General features: G+C 39.4%; 1 non-coding gene across 1 annotated transcript; it reads left to right on the top strand.

Moving 5' to 3' along the window:
* Positions 1-20,030: 20,030 nt before the first annotated feature.
* On the top strand, positions 20,031-20,143 carry TRNAL-CAA. The gene is made up of 2 exons: positions 20,031-20,068; positions 20,098-20,143. It is a non-coding gene; the product is annotated as a tRNA-Leu (tRNA).
* The last annotated feature ends 2,619 nt before the right edge of the window (positions 20,144-22,762 follow it).

A 22,762-nucleotide genomic window follows, 5' to 3' on the forward strand; every position in this document is an offset into this window, starting at 1 on the left:
AGTTTATTGGCCATTTTGGGCTAATTTCTCTTTCATTTTCCTGCTATAAAAACCTCATTTGCATGGTTTTGCTCGCTGGGCAGTGCCGATTAACTAGGGTTAAACTATTCCCGGCTCCACGAAGTCTGCTGTTCAATTTTCCCTTGGAACTAGTCAAACTTTCAATGTAAGCACTTGCTCAAAACTCATAGCAAGCACTAATAAATCCTAGTGCTAGACCCCCTATACTGTCCAGAAGGACAAGGCTCTCTACTCGTCCCTTCCAGCTAATTAGTAAAACAGCTCACTTTACCTATTCCAGCATGTCCAAAGGGCAGCTTCAGGTGTACTCTCCAATCCAACTGGTGAATCTGGGCATTTTGAGGCAATGTTACAACTTCCTCATGTACACAGACAACCCTCTCCTCCTACCACCAAACACTAATATATGCAAGAGATGCAATTATACAGCCAAACTGGAGGCAAAGCTTTCTCAACCCAAGACTGGAACTGACAGTCAAGAGGAGAAGGAACATACTTGCAACACACCACCAGTCTCATATAGACCTACTAAACCAACACCGGCAAATAACATGCATAAATACATGAAAACGTACTCGGAGGTCCTAAATAAAAATCTTCAAAAGCAACAGAGACCTCCAAAGCAGACACCCAAGCAACCTCCACACCCCATCACAAACTATGAAACACATACTTCACATAATCAGTGTACCACACAATCACAGCCCTTAAGGCAAAATAACATACCCAACACACTTGTAATAGGTGACTCTATAGTCAGGCACACTGATGTCCCACTAACTAGGCTGGCCAAGGAGAAGGTTACAGTTAGCTGCCTGTTATGTGCCAGGATCCACCACATAACACAAGCACTCAGGTAACTCCAGAGCAAGTACAAATATAACTCTATCATTGTCCATGTTGGTGTGAACGACCTGAGATGTACCTCCCTGGGCTACATGAAAAGAGACATGGAAGAGCTCTCTGATCACATAGCCCAGGCCGGTATGACCCTGACCCTGAGCAGCATCCTGCCCTCACCAAGAATGATGCCACAGTATAAAGAAAAAAAATGATCAATTTCAACAATTGGCTAAGTTTCTGGTGTCATTCAAAGGGAATCCAGTATCTGTCTACCTGGGATGACATGCTCGATAAGCCACATTGCTTCACGGGAGATGGCTTGCACCTGTCACCCTTAGACTTTCAAATACTGGCCGAGGCTTTTGCCGCCCCCATAGTGCCTTTTTTAGGCAAGGCTCAAAAGACAAACCCACCACCGTAAATAGCACAAGTAACCAAAAACTGAGGATAATGCTACTCCAAGCCAGAAGTCTAAACCTCAAAATGCATGCACCCGAGGCACTCCTCAGTATGGAGAACATCGATATATCGATATATGTGCAGTAAAAGAAACCTGATTTAAGGCTCCAGAGAGCACCCCACTACTACTAGGCTATAACCCATACCATACTTTTCGGTCACAGAACCCAGACTGAAACACAAAAGGTGGGGGTGTATCCATATTCATCAAGGATACCCACACCTCCAGGTTAGTGGCACAGCAAAATGCCTCAGAGATCATCCATGTGCAAATAAAAATGGGCAGAACTGCAATTCAAATTGTAGCTTGCTACAGATCACCCACCATGACCCAGGACCCCCATTCCGCATTTCTGGAGACACTGGAAAATATGATGGTCCTATCAATGCCCTAATATTGGGTGATTTCAATTACCCAATCATTAACTGGGAGAACTACTGAAGTACTAACTCCCTTGCTCAACGCTTCCTAGAATTTATAAGCTCGATCCCCCTGGATCAACTGGTCAACACCCCCACCAGAGGTGAGAACATATTGGACCTGTTCATCACCAACATGGGCGACTGGTGTTCTATACCGGAAGTCAAACCCTCACTGGTTAGATCAGACCATAGACTAATCACTCTGGATATCCACATTCTGCCCCCACCCCCAATCAAGTAAACCACTGTGAAAAACTTTTCAGAAGCAAACTTCACATTACTTAAGACCAAGGTGGAAAGGTTCACAGCCCCCATGCTAAAGGACAATGCTGTCCAAGCTGCTGAATCCCTTACAAGGGCACTCTATGAGCACCTGCAAGAATGCAAGGATCATGCTATTCCAAACAAAACTAAGACTCACTCCTCCAAGAAAAGGAAACCAGTCTGGTGGACCCCTGCCATAAACAAGCTATACAATAGAAGGAGGAAACTAGTGCAGAAAAGAGTAAAATCCCAAGAAGGAAAGACATTCCTGATCAGTATCAGCAAGAAACTATGATCCATCATAAAATCATCCAAGGCTAGCTTTGAAAGAAAAATTGCCAAGGACTCCAAAGATAACCACAAAGCGTTCTTTAGCTATGTCAAGAACCTAAGTGGAAACTCTCAGATCTGCTCTGAGTTAGTGCAAAATGGCACAAAATACACTGAACCGACTGATATTGTCAACATTCTGGCAGACAGGTTTAGTGTAAACTTCACCCCCCTCCCACCCTCTAAAGGGCCCATAACCATACCAGAAGAATGTAGTGCCCCAGCAATCATTGACACACAGGTTAAAACAGCCCTATCCAAAGCCAAAAATACAGCTTCAATGGGACCAGACGGTGTCCCAGGCTGTGTCTTACATGAGCTCCAAAATGAACTAACCCCTCACCTAAACACACTGTTCAAACTCAGCCTCTCTACAGAGTGGTGCAAAGCAACAGTTATGCCGCTTCACAAAGGTGGAGCCACAACAGACCCCTGGAACTATCGCTCTATAAGCCAGACTAGCCTGGACTGCAAGGCTATGGAGGGCATCATCATGGAATTCATTAACATAGACATTGGGAACCTTCAAACATTGGACCCTACCTAGTTTGGCTTTGTTAAGGGCAGATCATGCCTCCTAAACCTGGTGGACTTCTTTGAGACAGTTACCAAGGCTTTAGATGAGGGAAAGGAGGTCCACACAGCCTACCTAGACCTTGCAAAGGCTTTCAACACCATTCCCCAGTCTGGTATTATAGAAAAGCTCACCAGCCTGAACATAAACCCCTACGTCACAAGATGGGTTGCCAATTGGCTCACGGATAGAACCCACACAGTGAGAGTTGCAGGTTCTAGGTCTGACTTTAAGCCAGTTACAAGTGGCGTCCCCCAGGGCTCAGTCCTGGGACCCCTGCTGTTCGGTATATACTTCTCAGAGGTAAAGGCAAGCACAAGAGGACTATGGTTGACCAAGTTTGTAGACGACTGCAAACTGGAGGCCATAATTGACTCTCCAGCTGATACAGACATCCTCAAGAAGGGTCTCACTGAGATGGATACCTGGTGTCAAAATCACGGCCTCAAGCTAAATGCCAAAAAGTACAGTCATCCCCTTTGGAAAAAACAAAGTACCCGCAAACTACCACATATGTGGTAGTCTCCTAAATACTGAAAATGTAATAAGGGATCTGGGGACCCAGGTAGATAGTAATTTCTCCTTTGATAATCATATTGCCACGGTGGTTAGAAAATCTTTCTATGTGACCCACCTATTCACAAAAGGGTTCACATCTAGAACAAAAGAGGTTATTGTGCCCCTCTACTGATCACTCATCAGACCCATCATAGAGTACAATGCCCCATTTGGGATGTACCTTACATGACACCTGCAACAGCTGGAAAGACCACAGAAGTACCTCACCAGGAGGATTACTGGCCTCAAACATATGCCCTATTCAGCCCAACTGAAGAAACTCCAGCTGTACTTGGTTGCATACCGCTTACTCAGAGGTGATCTCTGCCTGACATACAAGGCCTTGTCCAACCCAGAATTGATGGACATGCTCCACTTAAAAAAAAAACAAATCCCCAAGAGCCACACGCTCTAGGGATCTAAACCTCACCACAACAATAAATAGGACATGCTGGAGGGATAGATTCTTGTTCCAGAGACTCCCCATGCTTTGGAACAGGATTCCAATCTACATTAGGCCGAGCCCTTCACTAACACTCTTCAAGAGATACCTTGACGAGGTACGGGTTGGAGCTTTACACAGGCAATTAATTTACTACTACTTTTAGTTTTATTTCCTATGACAGTAAATGCATGAGTATTACTGACCTGCCTCATGTTGCAACCTCGCCAGGCGACTGACATGGGCCTCCTGGTTTGTGGCCCACTCCAGTGCAGCTGTGGGGGACATAAGAGGAATATTTAGCCATACCTATCCATGATATACCTGAGCAGGCAATTATTACACACATAGTGGGGTGATACTTACACACAAATGGAACATCCCTTGCCGCTCTAGCCTCTTAGAGCCACTCCTCCAAGAGGTCCCCCTTATGCCGCTTCAGGTCGGCATAGTGATGCCTGACCTGCTCACCAGTTTGAGGTATGCCAGTGGCACTGGTGAGGTCACAGGTGAGACAGTCCCAGGCCTCTGACTTATATTGGGAGCACTGATACTGGCCCTGCAGCAGTCTCTGATCATGGTCTTTGACAAGGAGTCCTGCCATGACCTTGGTCTCCTGGATGCACCAGCGCTGCACCCAGAAGCGCACCCCTTCTCCCCTTACTGACATTGTGCCTGCAAGGGGAAGCTACAACCAGTTATGAGATGTTTTCCCGCCTCCTGGGTATAAGTAGGGCTGATTTCCCGCACTTTTCCATGATTGGCCGGTTTTGAAAAGGCTAAGCTATGGGCAAACCTGCTTACCTAAGGCTGTCATTATTTAAAGGGATATAACACTGTGCATATTGAGTTAGCTGGCCCATACATCTCATAACACAGTTATGAGATATATTCCCACCTCCTGGGTTTAAGTAGGGCCGATTTCTTGCACTTTTCCATGACTGGCCAGTTTTAAAAAGGCTAAACTATGGGCAAACCTGCTTACCTAAGGTTGGCATTATTTAAAGGGGTATAATACTGGGCATATTGAGTTAGCTGGCCTACACATTGCTTACACCTCCTAAGCTGGCCTGTGCAATGCTTAGCATTGCTTACATTAGACTTTGCATTATAATTCCTTTTTGGCATTGAGTTATTATTCATTACACCTTAGATGTATGCCTGGTATCCATGATTCATGTGTATGTACACTGTTTGGGGTCCTTGTGTTTTATTGGGGACTTCAACACTCTATTACAATTACACCTGACTTCTGGGCTTACTGCTTTACTCCAGTTCACATATTTATGTTATGCAGTGGGATAAGGCACATATGTCTGTATACTGATTCCTTTCACAGGTTCAGTTTGGTTTTACTTTAGTGAAGACTTGTTTGCTGATACCTCCTTCTTCTGTTCTTCTGTGATGGCTTGGTGGTTAAGTACTGTGCTGTACCTATACTGGGGTGTATAGGGTCCTGGGTTCGAGGCCTGCATGGCTGTTTATTTTGTTGATGGGCAGAACAAGGGCTGTTGGATACAGAGTGATTAAGGCACTTTTGAGCATTTGTAAGTGGGTTTGGGTGGGTTTGCGCGAGGTAAGCAATGCTAACCTCCAGTTACAGATGCTTATACAGAGTTAGCTTTAGAATTGCTTAACCTGTGTGCATATTGCTTACCCTCACGCAACAGGGCTTAGACCTGCTTACTAGTGCTTAAATATGCTTACTACTGCTTATTGGTGCTTAAACTTACTGGTGCTTTATTCATTACGTCACTGACACCTCACATGTACATTTACTGCAGTACTTCAGTTCATAAATATGTTATTTAGTGGGTTATGAAACAAAATTATTGGTCATAATGTGCTTTGCCAAGGAAAATGGAATGTGCTACAGTGGGACTTGAACCAGGAATGCCTGCTCGTAAGGGGACTGCTCTGCCCACTAAACTATTGTTATGCTGCTTCATTTACATATATCTTCCTTGTTAACCTCTTCAGCCATTTAAGCTGCATTAACCGTAGCTAAGTGATGGGCACATCCGCGAACCTACGGTTAGCTTTAATGGGATTTTTATTAAAAAAAAAAAAAAAGGGTTTGTTCATTTAATTTATCCCAAAAATCCACAAGGGTATAGAAAACCTTAGTTTTAGATCTACTGCTTCAGGTAGAGGTTCGAAACATATCCTTTTGGTGTTGTTATTGACAAATGGCTTAAACAAGTGGTGAACAATGCTCAACATTTACTGAAGGATTCTTGGGATTCCCTAGGAAGAATTACCAACAATCTATGGGATGACAAGATTACATTTTTGACCACAGATGTCATTGACTTGTTCACTTCCATTCCTAGGGTCGACAGTATGGAGATGTTTGAAAATAGTATTAGGAGAAATATCACTTTTGACAATGATAGGACCGAACTAATCCTTGACTTTATAGGAATTGTTCTTGATTATAATTTTATTATGTTCAAGGGTGAATATTTTAAGCAACGAAGAGGGGTTGCTATGGGTGTGTAATGCACCCCTACATATGCTAATTTAATTTTGCTGGAATGGGAGAACAATAATTTATTTAAGAGTGAGTTTTATAAACACATAAAACTCTACGTCCGTTTTTTTGACGATATATTTCTGCTTTGGTTCGGCACAGCTACCAGGGTTAAGGAATTTGTTGATTATTTAAATCAATCAAACATCTAGTTTTCTGAGATTCACCTATATGAGTAGCAACCATTGTATTAATTACTTGGAAACATGTATAGAAAAAGGAAAAACAGGGTTTACTTCAAAAATCTGTAGGAAACCTACTTTTAGTAACTCCTACCTCGAATATACTAGTAACCATCCATAGCACCTAAAGAAAAGTATTATCAAAGGGCAATTCATCCACGTAGCTAGAATGACTTCCCAGGAAGAAGATGTGAAAGAAGAATTAAAGAAGGTAGCCAGTATGTGTTTAGGAAGGGGTTACCCAAATAATTTAGTTAAGGAGAACCTGGAATACGTTCTTAAAGAGTGGAAAAGAGATATAAACCCCTCCTAGGGATTCCTTTTACATCTCACAATACAGCTACAGTAGGAGAGAATGCAGAAAATGACCGTTATGAAAGCGCCATGGTTGTTCCATATTGGACAAGGGCAAATGAAGTAATTATTATAGTAGAAAAGAAATGGGCCATTTTGAAAAGTAACCCATCCCTGTGGTCCATTGTAGGACCTAAGCCTTCATTTGTTTTTAAGACAGGTACAAACTTCAAAATATTGTTCGAGGGAAAGTCTGGAGGTTATGGTAACCTCAAACAAGGTACCACAAGGTGTGGGACATGTTCCCAATGTAGGTATATCTGTGATAAGGTCAACACAACACTATATAATACTTTAAAAGCTTAAGTTTGGTTTGGCAAAGGGAACTGCCAGACAAAAGGGGTTGTGTATTTGGCCACTTGTAAATCCTGTCCTCCATTCTATGTTGGGAAGACTGAGACATTTGAGAGACAGGATTTATGAACACATTTATCAGATTTCCACACACAACACTACTAATGCACTTTTTAAACATTTAGAAGGATGCACCAATTTTAATGTTTTACATTTTCTATTTTAGAAAAGGTATTGCCCAACCCTAGAGGAGGTGACTATAGAAGCAAGAGAGACAAAATGGCAGATAAGGTTACAAGCCTGTCGCAGCCCAGGCTTAAATGAAACAATTTCCCTTAAACCCATTTTGGTTCACAAAGCCACATTACATTAAATTAAATTAATGACTGACATAGTCATAAACAATGTTGGTCAATTAAATAAAATAAATAAAACAATTTTTTACAGTTTTAATATTTCTTACACATGATTTTATTGTTAGATGTGTTCATACCCATTGCTAATTAATTAACCTGTGATGTCAATATGTGTGTGTATAAATTGGTTCAAAGGAAATGAGTGATGATTCTGATGAAATTCCCGGTCAGGGGACGAAAGCGTTCAATCCAATGGTTTTATTGTTTTATCATTATTAAAGTGGATTTTATTGCAGAATGTTTTTGTTGCCACTATTTGTTGTTTAATTGTACAAGAAGACCTCTTTGAGTTTTCCTGACTGCTGACAGTGTGTGTTTAGTACTATTGGTTTTGGTTAGCACTGGTCGCTCCATTTTCACATTTATTTAGTTGTTTTGTGGAGCCTCAGCAGGATGGATTCACTTGATGACATCCCCTTGATGTTTTCGCCGGTGCAAAGAGAGGAAATGAACAAAGTACACTCAGAATTGGCCATTGTTAACGGAGAACTTTCAAGACTTATAGACTTGCTTACTCAGCAAGATAGTGAAAATATTACAGGATGCCTTAAACGGAAAAGGCATCGCTCACCTGATGACATCACAAAAGATTTGAATGAGGAAGATCAACAAATTAGTCCAAATCAGCCGTTCGAAGGAACAGTGTTTCCACCAGAAAGTACCTGCATTGGTAGTGTATTAGGTGCTACTAACAGCCATGATAAAGAACTTTCTGAGATGTTGAGGACAAGAACTAAGTCTAAACATTCAGGTACTGTTAATAAATCTTTTGGACAAAATGTTTCAGTTAATAATGGCGGTTTGGCTGCGTGGAACGTTTTAACAACTGAGGGAATTCAGTGAACCGAATGGTATCAACACACATAAGGAACCAGTTAGAAATGGTTCAAAGGACAATAGTGAAACTGTTTTTATTGATGAACTGGATTATTTATTTAAAAAACAATATGTGTTTCATGAATGTAGTGGAGAAGGTTCTACTGGTACTATTGTGAGAGACCACACCGACAACAGTAAAACAGATAGTTATAGTACACTGAAAGGCATGATTTATGAGTTTGAGAACAAGATGACTGTTATAAAAAAACTGCAAATGGAAAATACATATATATCTGAATGTGTGGTTAAGAAAATTGTGCCAAGGGGTTTAAGGGTGTACAAATTCCCTTTTGGGATTGACTATGATGAGGAGACTGTGCAAGAATTAAATGATAGTTTAACAGGCACGGGTTGGAGCTTGTGCAAAAAATTATTAAATATAATGATGTTAAATTATGTAAAATGGTTGGGCAGGTTGAAAAATTAATTGAACACTGGCATAAAAAAAGACTTGTTATTTCCACAATATGAGGATTTATACAAGAAGGAAATTAAACTGGTTGAAAGAAATTGTGACAAGATTTTTGAGAAAAAGTGCAAAAAGATGCAAAGGGATTTAAATGAGTGCAAATAAAATAAAGCTTATATTTTTAAGGGTGATAACACCAGTGGAAATAGAAAAGACATCCCAATCCTCAAGACGGGTAATTTTAAACATTATAGAAAATATAAGGGATGGCATAATGACAATAGGTATAGAAAGAATGGTCAAGAAGCGAATCAACATTTTCTATATCAGCGACAGAACTGGGAAGTGGGATTAGAAGATACTCAGAGACAACAATCCCCAAAGAGAGTGGAAAAACAAAAATTACAAAAGGTTTTAACAAAGGTTTGCACACAAATAATATGGAAGAGATACAGCAGGAAGGTATTTTGTTTTCTTACAAAGGTTATCATGTTTACAATTTTGCAGACATTAAACTTACAAAAGAACATTTCACACTATTCATGAAGGGTCTTAAATTTGTCCCTAGAAGACAGTTTGATTATACGGACACAATTTTAGAAGTTAAAATGATCTTAAGGAAGTTAAATTTGCTGTATTTGATGTCCGAACATAATAAAAGTGACATTAGAATAGGTAGGGAGGAATTTAGTCGTAAAAGTACCTTCAATCCACCATTAGATCCAACACTTCATGTGTTGGAAAAAGCAGTTATGGAGGATATTTACGCTTTGAAAGCAAATGAACACAAAACATATAGGTTAGACAATTTGGGAAACAGAGAAAAGGAAATTTTAGATCAAGTAGTTAATGATGACGCGATTAGAATTATGTGACCCAACAAGGAAGGTGGTATGGTCATTTTTGATAAAATGCAATATTTACAGGAAATTTTTGAATTGTTGAATGACACCACCACATATGCCCCTGCATGTCTCAATGAAGTGAATATTTGGTACAGTCGCATTGACCATTTTTTAGAGGAATATTTATTGGATGAGAGAATTGTGCCCAGTGCTTACAGCTTTTAAAAAGTCAAGGATCTGACTTTGGCCACCATTTTTGGGATTCCAAAAATCCATAAGGGTATAGAAAACCTTAGTTTTAGAACTATTGTTTCAGGGAGAGGGTCGAAAACATATCCTTTTGGTGTTGTTATTGACAAATGGCATAAACAAGTGATGAACAATGCTCAACATTTAATGAAGGATTCTTGGGATTTCCTAGGAAGAATTACCAACGATCTATGGGATGACAAGATTACATTTTTAACCATATATGTTGACTTGTTCACCTCCATTCCTAGGGACAAAGGTATGGAGATGTCTGAAAATAGTATTAGGAGAAATACCACTTTTGACAATGTTAGGACCAAACTAATCCTTGACTTTATGGAAATTGTCCTCGATTATAATTTTATTATGTTCGAGGGTGAATATTTTAAGCAACGAAGAGGGGTTGCTATGGGTGCGTCATGCGCACCTACATATGCTAATATAGTTTTGATGGAATGGGTGAACAATAAGGTATTTAAGAGTGAGTTTTATAAACACATAAAACTGTACATCCATTTTTTTGATGATATATTTGTGCTTTGGTCCTGCACAGCTACCAGGGTTAAAGAATTTGTTGATTATTTAAATCAAACATCTAGTTTTCTGTAGCAACCATTGTATGGGTTGGCAGGGTGGCCTAATGGTTAAGGTGTTTGCCTTACAAGCACAAAGTGCTGGGTTTGAGTCCCACAAGGGATAATTGGCTAAGCTTAAAATGGCTTGCAAGGGCAGTTAGCTTAGTACTAACCTATGAACCTATTAATTACTTGGACACATATATAGAAAAAGGAAAAACAGGGTTTACTTCAAAAATCTATAGGAAACCTACATTTAGTAACTCCTTCCTCGAATATATTAGTAACCATCCACATCACCAAAAGAAAAGTATTATCAAAGGGCAATTCATCCACATAGCCAGAATGACTTCCCAGGAAGAAAAAGTGAAAGGAGAGTTGAATAAGGTAGCCAAGATGTGTTTTAGAAAGGGGTTACTCAAATAATTTAGCTAAGGAGAACTTGGAATATGTTTTGAAAGAGTGGGGAAAGAGATATAAACCCCTCCTAGGGATTCCTTTTACATCTCACAATACAGTTACAGTAGGAGAGAATGCATAAAATGACCGTTATGAAAGAGCCATGGTTGTTCCATATTGGACTAGGGCAAATGAAGTAATTATTATAGTAGAAAGGAATTGGGCCATTTTGAAAAGTAACCCATCCCTATGGTCCATTGTAGGACCTAAGCCTTCATTTGTTTTTAAGACAGGTACAAACTTCAAAATATTGTTCGAGGGAAAGTCTGGAGGTTATGGTAACCTCAAACAAGGTACCACAAGGTGTGGGACATGTTCCCAATGTAGGTATATCTGTGATAAGGTCAACACAACACTATATAATACTTTAAAAGCCAAAGTTTGGTTTGGCAAAGGGAACTGCCAGACAAAAGGGGTTGTGTATTTGGCCACTTGTAAATCCTGTCCTCCATTCTATGTTGGGAAGACTGAGACATTTGAGAGACAGGATTTACGAACACATTTATCAGATTTCCACACACAACACTACTAATGCACTTTTTAAACATTCAGAAGGATACACCAATTTTAATGGTTTTACATTTGCTATTTTAGAAAAGGTATTGCCCAACCCTAGAGGAGGTGACTATAGAAGTTATATAGAAGCAAGAGAGACAAAATGGCATATAAGGTTACAAGCCTGTCACAGCCCAAGCTTAAATGAAACAATTTCCCTTAAACCCATTTTGGTTCCCAAAGCCACATTACATTAAATTAAATTAATGATGACATAGTCATAAACAATGTTGGTCAATTAAATAAAATAAATAAAACAATTTTTTACAGTTTTAATATTTCTTACACATGATTTTACTGTTAGATGTGTTCATACCCATTGCTAATTAATTAACCTGTGATGTCATTATGTGTGTGTATAAATTGGTTCAAAGGAAATGAGTGATGATTCTGATGAAATCCCCGGTCAGGGGAAGAAAGCGTTCAATCCGATGGTTTTGTTGTTTTATCATTATTAAAGTGGATTTTATTGCAGAATTTTTGGATGCCGCTATTTGTTGTTTAATTGTACAAGAGATTTCCTGACTGCTGACAGTGTGTGTTTAGTACTACTGCTTAAACTTACTGGTGCTTTATTCATTGACACTGACACTTCACATGTGCATTTACTGCAGTACTTCAGTTCATAAATATGTTATTTAGTGGATTAAGCAATACAATTATTGGTCATAATGTGCTTTGCCAAGGAAAATGGAATGTTCTGCAGTTGGACTCGAACCAGGAATGCCTGCTAGTAAGGTGACTGCTCTGCCCACTACACTATTGCTATGCTGCTTCATTTACATATATCTTCCTTGTTATCCTCTTCAGCCATTTAAGCTGCATTAACCGTAGCTAAACGATGGGGCACACCCGCACACCTACGGTTAGCTTTAATGGGATTTTTATTAACAAAAAAAAAGGGTTTGTTCATTTAATTTATGTATACTGTTTCTGTTGTACACAAGGGGGACTGTTGGTGGGGATATGTGGACACCTATGAGCAGTCTCGCTCATTTATGACCCCTTTCTGCTGTTCTGCATTGCACGGGCGTGCGTATTCTGAGAGCTCTGCTCTCAGACATGCTCCCTGCACTCTTACACACTCCATGTAAGATCAGGAACTCCGGCAGCGTACCTCATTACTATGCATGGTGCGCTGCCATCCTGCTCCTAAACGGCCGCCTCCGTGCAGGACTAAGCTAGTCCTGCATGGAGGGATAGTAAATCTGGGGGTATATTAAAAAATGTACATTGCAAATAGCTATGCTACAGGGGACACACACACAGAAAGAATTTAACATGTCAATTTGAGAAAGAAAGATTTTCAAGATGGTTATTTAATGGAATACCTAGGGACAAAGGAAAACAGGAGCACTTGTATTACTTGCAAGAGGCACTCCAATAGTGATAGAACAGGATAAAAACATAATAAATGCAGATTTGTAGTACTAAAGGGCTACTGACAAAGGAAGAGGATTATATTGGAATGTACTTATTTTCTACCTAGAACTGCTATAATGGAGCTTAAGAAAATTGTGGGAGAAATAATCAGCTTTCTGCAAGGAATATTACTTATAGGTGGGAACTGGAATCTGATTTGCAGCAGTGAATATGTGTCTGGGGGGCTCAGAATGGAAAGCATAACAAAGGAGGGTATACTTTTGAAGAAATTTATGAAAATATTTGGCAAGGAAGATGTGAATTCAGTAATAGCATTTTGGAGTGAATTTAGACATTACTCCCCAAGATACAAAAACTGGGCTTGGCTAGACAGAGTTTACATTTCATAGGAACATGTTCATGTAATTGAAGATCTTGATACACACCCAATAACAATTTCAGATCATGTACCACTAACTAAAATAAATACAGAGGGTAATGAAATAAAAATGAGACACTGGCGCTTTCCCGCCTATCTGTTGAAAAGGGAGGAATTTAAGGAATGGGAAGTGGAAATTATTCAGGAGCCATTAAATATGAAATACATTTCTTCTGAAAGTATAGCTAGGGAGTGGGTAAAATTAGAGTAGAGTTTAAAGACAGGGTGGAAATAAAAGAAAAGGAGATATGGCTAAGAAGTAAAAAGAATTATTCAAGAGAGACTGACAAATGTTAACGTATTACAGAATAGGTAGAATCTCACAGAACAAGAAAAGCAGCAATTGCAGAATGCTAAAGAGAAAATAAGGCATTACCTCGATAATATGCATGAGTTTAGAAAGACTGCTCTTAAGCAAATGTTTTCTGATAACACTAGAGTACGAAAACCTTTAGCACGACTCAGGCAACAAAGTAGAAAGGGTTCTCGCCAAGCATAGGGAGCCTATAATAAGGAATGTAATCAGATCCTGCAGAAGTATTACAAATACTTCAGATCTTCTATGAAAGTCTGTATAAAGCAGAGAAATATGACAATGAAGAAAATATAAAAATAGAAGTGTTTATGGAAGAATTAAATGTGCCAAGATTAGAGGTAACAGTTAGAATAGGAGAAGATGAGATAAAAATGGTGATGTATAAGCAACCTACAGGAAAGTCCTCAAGAATAGATTGTATTCCTGTAGAAGTTTGGAGGCTAGGAGGAAAAAAAATTAAAGATCTGAAAGGTTTTAACAGAACTTTAAGATGAGAAAAAGTACCAACATCCTGGAAGAAAGTGATGGTGTTGTAACACCTAAACAGGGTAAAGATCCATCACACCCAGCTTCATAGAGACCCATTTCAATACCACACCATGATTATAAAGTGTTTATGTCTATAATGGCTAAAAGAATGGTAAAAGTGATGTCAAATTTGATAGATGTGGATCAATATGTTTTTGTGGCTGGGAGGTAAACATTTTAAACATTAACAGAACTTTGATGATTGAAAGGGAAGCAGAATGTAAGTAAATGCCACTTTTATTAGTGGGTCTTGATGCAGAGAAGGTATTTGACAGAGTAAGTTGGGACTTTGTGAGGAGAGCAAGGGAAGCATTTGCATTCCCTGATAAAATAAGGTTGATTAAGAGAATATATCAGGGATCAGAGGTGAAAATTAAAGTGGGTGCAGTCCTCTCTGAAAGTTTCTGATTGAGCAGAGGAACCGAGCAGGGGTGGCCTCTTTCCTCTCTGTTATTTGCATTATATGAAGAACCACTGGTGAAATAAGAGACCTAAGGATATAATAGGTATGGTATACAACAAAAGCTGGCTCTATTTGCAGATATATTATACCTCACAAAACCAGAAAGGGACATTACAGTGTTATGGAACATTTTGAGACAGTTTCAAAATTTTTAGGTACAAAATTAATGAAGCTACAACAAAGGCAACAGCAGTAAATTATGTACCCACAAACAAATTGGTTCAGCAACAACCATATTTATGGGGACATAATAAAATGAAGTATTTAGGAGTATGGATTAAAAATAATTCTGGTAGGGCAGCTAAGGATATGTGGGAAGATACTAAAAATAGTACAAAAACTGAGAAAATGGAAGTTATGTTATAAGGGTAATGGAGAGGAAGATACAAGCAGTTAAAACGCTTTTAGCCCCTTTAGCCTTTAGTCGGGTACATTTTTGTCAATGAGAGGAGAAGTTGTGGATAGCAATTTATAAAGACCTGAAGCATTTTATTCGGGAGGGGAAAATGCCAGGAATCAAGTGGGATAAGACGGAGTGCTAAAAAGTTCTAAACCCGAACAACTTTCTAAATTCTGAGAATTATTTTGCTTCTGTAGCTGAAGAGGGTTATTTCATCTTGTAAAGTGCCAATCTGTAGTGTTTTGACATTGCTTCAGATCACTGCCTGAACCATGTCAACCAAAAGTATGGAATTTTCAAGTGTGGAACTCTGAGCCATCATGAAGTTCTTATTCCTGCAGAAGAAAACTCCAAAGGAAATCCATGAATGTATAATGTAAACATTGAGTGACAAGTGCCCTTCTTACTCAACTGTGAAAAAGTGGCGTGCAAACTTTCAGCATGCAGATTGACACTGAAGATAGAGCAAGGTTTGGGAGGACTCAAATGGTCTCAGCTCCTGAAATTGTTAACCATGTCTATGACCTGATTTTGTAGATCAGTGAATATCGGCTAAAACAATTGCTGAGACACTACAGATATCCAGGGAACTTGCTGGGTTTATAATTCATGAGAAGCTGGGTATGCAGAAGCTGTCAGCTAAGTGGGTGCCCAAATATTTGAATGCCAATGAGAAAAGACATTGAGTGGAAATTTCCAAGTTGATTTTGCAGTATTTTCATTGAGCTGGTACCAACTTGTTGGAATGACTAGTTATTGTTGAGGAAACAAAGCTACACCATTATCATCCAGAGACAAAACAACTGTCCGTGCAATGGTGGCACTCATGTTCACCAATGCCAAAGAAGTTCAAGACCAAAAAGTCAGCAGGAAAGGTCATGGCCACAGTGCTTAGGGATCAGGAAGGTGTTGTAATGACTGACTATCTTCCAAAAGGCCAAACAGTTAATGCAGAATACTACTGTAACTTGGTGTGGTGATTAAAGGAGACTCTGAAAGAAAAAAGGATCGGGAAGCTGCAGAAAGGTGTTCTATTTTGCAAAACAATGCACCTGTTTACAACGCTGGCAGAATGATGGATGATTTGACGAAACTGGGGTTTGAGTGTACAGACCATCATCCCTACTCACCAGACCTTACTCCACCTGATTATTTTCTGTTTCCAAACCTTAAAAAGAGTTTGAAAGGGTGGCAATTTGAGTGATTTGGAGGTGACTGCAGCAGCGGAGCAGGACTGTGACCAGATTTCAGACTTTTTTGGAAGGGTTACAGAAACGTCAAACACAGTGTACCAAGTATGTTGAACTTCAGGGTGAATATGTCGAATAACTTGCAAGTTTCATGGCTCCACATCATTCCCTCATTGGGGGAGCTTAGAATTTTTCAGCACCCCCTTTGATTCTGCCATTAGAACAAGGCAGATTAGGATTATCCCATTTGAAGGGTTATTTCAGAGCAAGACAGTTAAGGCTCCTATACATAGCACAAGCAGAAAACTATAATTCAAAGTGGAAATGGGTGATGATGATACAGGGGGAAGATCAAGAAACAAGGAGAGACAGCGATTTTGGATGCAGACCTTTAAGGAGAATAACAATAATCATACAGAATATTATATTCAGAAAGTAGCTGAAAGTATTCTAAAATCAAAGCCAACAATGGAATGGAGAAAGCAAATTCTGCCAATAGGGATGACTTTAATTAGGGATACAGATAATAGGCAAGAGAGGGATGTAATTTAATGGAGATAACTGGCAAAGGTGCCAAGGTGTTGGGAGCAAATAGCTAGAGAGGGAAATGTAATAGAATGGGAAGACACCACGAATGTGTTTGGACTGCAGGTTAGAGATTGCCTTCCCTATCAAGGATTGATGTCAGAGTACAGGCAAAGTGAAAGAAAGGGAGGATGACATAATGGTTAAGGTGTTTACCTTAAAAACACAAGGTGCAGGGTTTGATTCTCACATGGGGTAACTGGCTAAGCTTCAAATGGCCCAAAATGGCAGTTAGCCTAGTACTAATCTATGAACATAATAGGGGGTGGATCATAAATGAAAGACAAGCACATTTAGAGCTTTTAGTAGAATCTAGAATAGAAGCTCCACTTAAAGGAATAATTACAACATATAAAGTATTGCATGATAACTATAAATATCAATCACAGGAGGATAGAAATGATTGAGAAGAGACTGAATGAACAACTCAAAAATGAAACAATGGGACGATATATGTATGTCTCCCTCATATGCCACAAAATCTGGAAGATTTAGGTTTTTTTTGCTTGAAAATGTTTACAAACATATTTTTATACCCAAGTAGACTCCAGAGAAGTTTTCCTCAGGTAGACAACAAATATTGTAGGTGTGTTGGGGAATAAAGAGGTATTTGGGAACATATCTTCTGGGAGGATAATGAGTTGGCAGACTTTCCTGCAGACTGCTCTGTCAGAGATGCTGGGAGAGCAAATTGGTGTAACTAAGGAAATAATTTTTCTGAGCTATGATAAAGGAACAGAATTGCCTAGACATAGTAAGGCCTTGTTGAGTCTAATTACAGTGGCAGCCAAACTAGCAATTACTAGAAAACGGTGGTGTAGTGGTGCAGCAGTTAACATTCTCACCTCACAGCAAGAGGTTCTCTGGTTTGATTCTTGGCTGGGGTGCCTTCTGTGCAGTCTGTATGTTCTCCCTGCATTCCTGTGGGTTTCTTTCTAAACTGAACCTGTCAAGCGCACATCCTAACATCCTATGACACAGCAATGAAGACAGACTGCAAAAGACAAGGAAAAATAAGTGTGCCTGTGTATGCACATATGTACAGATATTAAGTGTGTGTCCACTTTCACCTCCTATTCCTTCACATATGGTGAAGGATTGTTATGTTTTTCTGCACACACACCCATGCATACATGCATATCAGTCTATATTTCTGCGTGTATATATGTATCCACCAACTTTGCTCAAGTAGACCATAAGTCAACGTCAGTAATGTTGACTGCAAAAGGTTGACAAACTGACTGTCAACACCTTAACACATATGAGCCCAGAAAGAACCTCTGCACATGAAAAAATATCATCTTTTGCAGGAGGACAAGCCCCCTCTACACCACCCCCACATCTACTGATAATTCTATATATTAACCAAATGTCAATAAACAAACAAAATGCCTGTAAGATTACACAATCCCCAGAAAAAGGGAATATTCCCCTACCTAGGGACTATCGATCTAACACACCTGTCAACCATCTGCATGTATCAATTAAACAGATGTGGGCAAATGAGTAGTTAGATCAAAATCAGGGCACCAACACGCACATTCACACACACACACATGCCTACACATATATATGTTTGTGTGGTGTGTATAAGTATATATTTGTTTGCTTATATATCTATGTATATATATATATATATATATATATATATATATATATATATATATATATATATATACACATATATAAATATATATATATATATATATATATATATATATATATATATATATATATATATATTATATATCTATATAAGGTGCTTCAACAAAGTATTAGTTTAAGGGTGTGCACACACAACAAATATTAGTTTAAGGGTGTGTACACTTATGCAACCAGCGTATTGTACATTTTTTATTTTTTATATTTTTTCGCTTAACAGATTTGTTAGTTTTTCAATTGAATTGTATAGGTTATAGGTCACATTCAAGGTGGGAAAAGTTTTGAAATGATTTATTGTGGTCTCAGTTTTTTATTTTACAAAAACCTGGCATTTTAACAGGGGTGTATACACTTTTTATATCCACTGTATGCAAATATATAAATATATCTATATATATCTACACACACACAAACATACATGGTATATTTATATATATATATATATATATATATATATATATATATATATGTATGTATATATGGGTCTAGGACACATGCTCGACTAGCATATGTCCGAATCACAAAACATCAAACACACATACACGAAAGTGCTTAACATTGAAAAGTGCTTCAGTGTATGTCTAGTTCAAAAAAAAAATCTACATTTCTACAGGGGTGGGCTTTGCCCCACTACACCCCCCACATCCCCCACTTTATTATTCTCACTCTGAGATCGCACTACAGTGGGGAAAAGGGAATTTTCCCTTACCCGCACTGTAGTCCGATCTACAAAACAGGCACACATACATGGAAGCGCTTGTCGATGTTAAGCGCTTTCATGTATGTGTGTTCGATGTTTTGTGATTCGGACATATGCTAGTCGAGCATGTGTCTGGATTCTGGATCTCATATATATATATATATATATATATATATATATATATATATATATATATATATATGTAGTCACACACACACACACACACACACACACACACACACACACACACACACACACACACACACACATACACACACACACACAGATATGGGTTCCTATCAATAAATTGAACAGGCTTTAACATCAAAAATGCCATTCATTGATGTGTTTTTTGTGAGACTGCGGTATAGTGAAGATCAGAAAATTTGCCCTTTCCTCACTGTAGTGCAATCTTGGAGCTGGTATATATAATTAGCGGGGGGTGTGGTGGCCCACAAGAGCGACTTCGAGGAAAGGCATTTTCGATGTTTAAGCCGTGCACTCTCCAGTCTTTTTGAGCTCGTAATATAGACCCCACAGATAGATATATGTGCTAAAGAATACTGTAATAGGCTAAATAAGGGTTACTGTAATTGAAAAGAAAAGCTGTATTAAGCTGAGGTAAGAGGTAAATTATTTTATAAAAAAATGCTTGCTGCTTTTATTACATCCTGCAGCATGTAAAATGAATATAATATGAAAACACACAAGACATCCCCATGTCAGGATGGCCCAGTGGTCTAAAGCACCAGACTCAAGGATTGATCTCCTTCCAAAGTTCACGGGAATTCTGGTCTCTGTATGAAGGTGTGGGTTCAAATCCCACTTCTGACAGGTGGCTTTAAGTTCCTCATTAGCACTCTTCAAGAAAAATTTTGATGAGAAATAGGAAATTCACCCCAGGGATCATCCTCTGCTCAACAGGGGAACAGGAAAATAACTTTATTGGGTGGCGTAAGCCAGGGAACCTTGTTGGCTAGGCTTACTTAGGCCCTTAGGCTGATATCTTAGTACCTACCTATGTAATCTCATACACTGAAAATATAGGAGAGCTATTAAAAAGTAAAACTGAATCCATGCACAAATGGGGATGCCACAATTCAATTATACACTAATGTCTTGGGCTTAAATGTTCATATGGAAACAGAAGGAGGGCATTTCAGAGACTAATATCTGAAAAACGGCAGATACATTTTCAGTATCACAGTACTGGTAGGGTATCTTAGAACTGCTGCTGTTTGAGATTATCATAAGGGGCTGTACCCTACTCTGGTAAATAGTAAAAAGTACAGCTAGTACGAAGGATACTCTTCAGCCATAACTGTTGATAAGCTATCACTTTCCTGGTGGTTCACTAAAGTTAGGACCATGGCAGTGATACGTTTTCATGTTCCATTGGCCAACGGGTGACAATAAACAGGGACAGAGAGCGATAAGTATATACTGCAGAGTATACCTCTTCTATGGAACTGTTGTCTACTCCACAGTGTCAGTGGTACTGGTAGACTAGAAGGCTGTGGGTTCCTTTCACACTAAAGGTGACTCAGTTATTGATACTACAGTGTAACTTTTGAGGGGGGGCCTGCACTCCTGAATGTGTCATCTTTCAAATGAGATGTTAAACTGAGGTCCCATCTGCTTAAGGTGGTGGTGGCTCAGGTGGGGGTAAAAGTTCCCACAGCACATGTCGAAAAGACAGGCTAGTTTACAAATACAGTAGCACCTTGTGTCTCCCCTAAAAAGAAGCCACTGGCCTAGCAGGACTAACCTAGTCTACAAAGCATAAATAAATAAAACAAAGTAATTCTCTTACTCTATTCAAATGTAATTTGGATGCAGAGTTGGAAAAACCACAAATTCAACACCAGTTTAGCACCCATATCCCTCATGGATAGGGGCAACAAGTAAATGTCCAAACATGTCCTTTTTATGTCTACCTGTAGATAATTTCTATGCAAACTAGAAGGTCTAATATCTACCATGGGAATGTAAAGCTAAATTTCTTAAGATCATTACTATCAGTAATCTAGTAAGTACCTATGAACTTATGACAGATAACCAGGTGGCAGTGCTTGATGATGTCCTAATATGGAATTACTTTAATGATACTAGTGTATTTGTATTTTGCAGCTAAACATACATACAGTCACATAAAAAAGATGAAGATCCAGCCTTTGCCAAAACCTCTAGTAAAGGATGATGATGTGACTACTTTAGAAGAAAACAAAAACTTGGTAAATACCACCTAAAACCCATCCTAAAATGTTGATTATTGCTTTATCTTATCCTTTCGGTCATAGGATAATAGGATCATAGGACATTACTAGGCTATTCTCCCTGAGCCCTCACAAGCCTAGCCAAGGATTTACCCCATGTTCCGAAAAGTTGGCACCCAATGCCTCCTTTCCAGCAGCGACACAGGTAGAATCCCAGGGGTGTGTTTTCTGTTCCCCATCCAGTTATCCAGGCTGCTTTTAAAAAGGGATAATGAGGTACTCTGCTTGACATGGAGAGGCAGTTTATTCCACAGAAGGGTGAGTCTCTGGACACCAATCTGTCCCACCAACAAGTCCTACTGATGTCACAGACCAGGTTGAGGTCATGTGTGCGGGTTACTCGAGTGGAGCTTGACTTGCGGATCTGCAGCAGTCCCATCAAGGTAGGGTCTGAGATTGCTTTGTATGCCATACAGGGGTCACCTCTGAGGAGTCTGTATAAGACTGAGTAGAGGAACAGGCCTTTTAGTCTATGTAGTGTAGATGTCTGAGGCTCTAGATTCTCCTGGTTAGAAACCTCTGTGGTCTCTCCAGCTGCTGTGTGTGCTTTGTGAGGTACATGCCGAAAGGGGCATTGTACTCAATAATGGGTCTTATAAGGTAAACATACAGCGGTGTTATGACCTCCTTGTCCATGGATGAGATACCCTTCCTAATGAGGTGGGTCATGTAGAAAGCCTTCTGTACAATGGATGTAATATGATGGCCAAAAATCAAGTTGCTATCAACCTGGGTGCCTAAGTCCCTCATGATTGATTGAGTGCTTAGGACTTTGTTATCAGTGCTATAATTTGTGGGGACGTCACTCTCCCCAAAGAGAATGATGATGCATTTTTTAGCTTTCAGTTTGAGGCTATGTTTCTGGCACTAGTCATTTGTTTGGGTGAGACCCTCTTTGAGGATGTCCACATCACTAGGGGAATTGATGACAGCACCCAGCTTGCAGTCTTCTGCAAACCTGTGTCGCCCACTGGTTTTGGCCTGCACCTCAGAGGCCCCAAGACTGATCCCTGGGGTACACTGCTCATTACAGGTCTACTGTTTCAGGTGGCTTCCCCTATTTTAATTAGTTGGGTTCTATTAGTGAGCCAGTTTACTGCCCATCTGGTAACATATGGATTGATGCCTAGTTGAGAGAGTATTTATTATACCAGAGTGGGGAATAGTATCAAAGGCT

The sequence above is a fragment of the Protopterus annectens genome, chromosome 9.part0 (assembly GCF_019279795.1).
Source record: "Protopterus annectens isolate FY-2018-M chromosome 9.part0, PAN1.0, whole genome shotgun sequence".
NCBI lineage: Eukaryota > Metazoa > Chordata > Ceratodontiformes > Protopteridae > Protopterus > Protopterus annectens.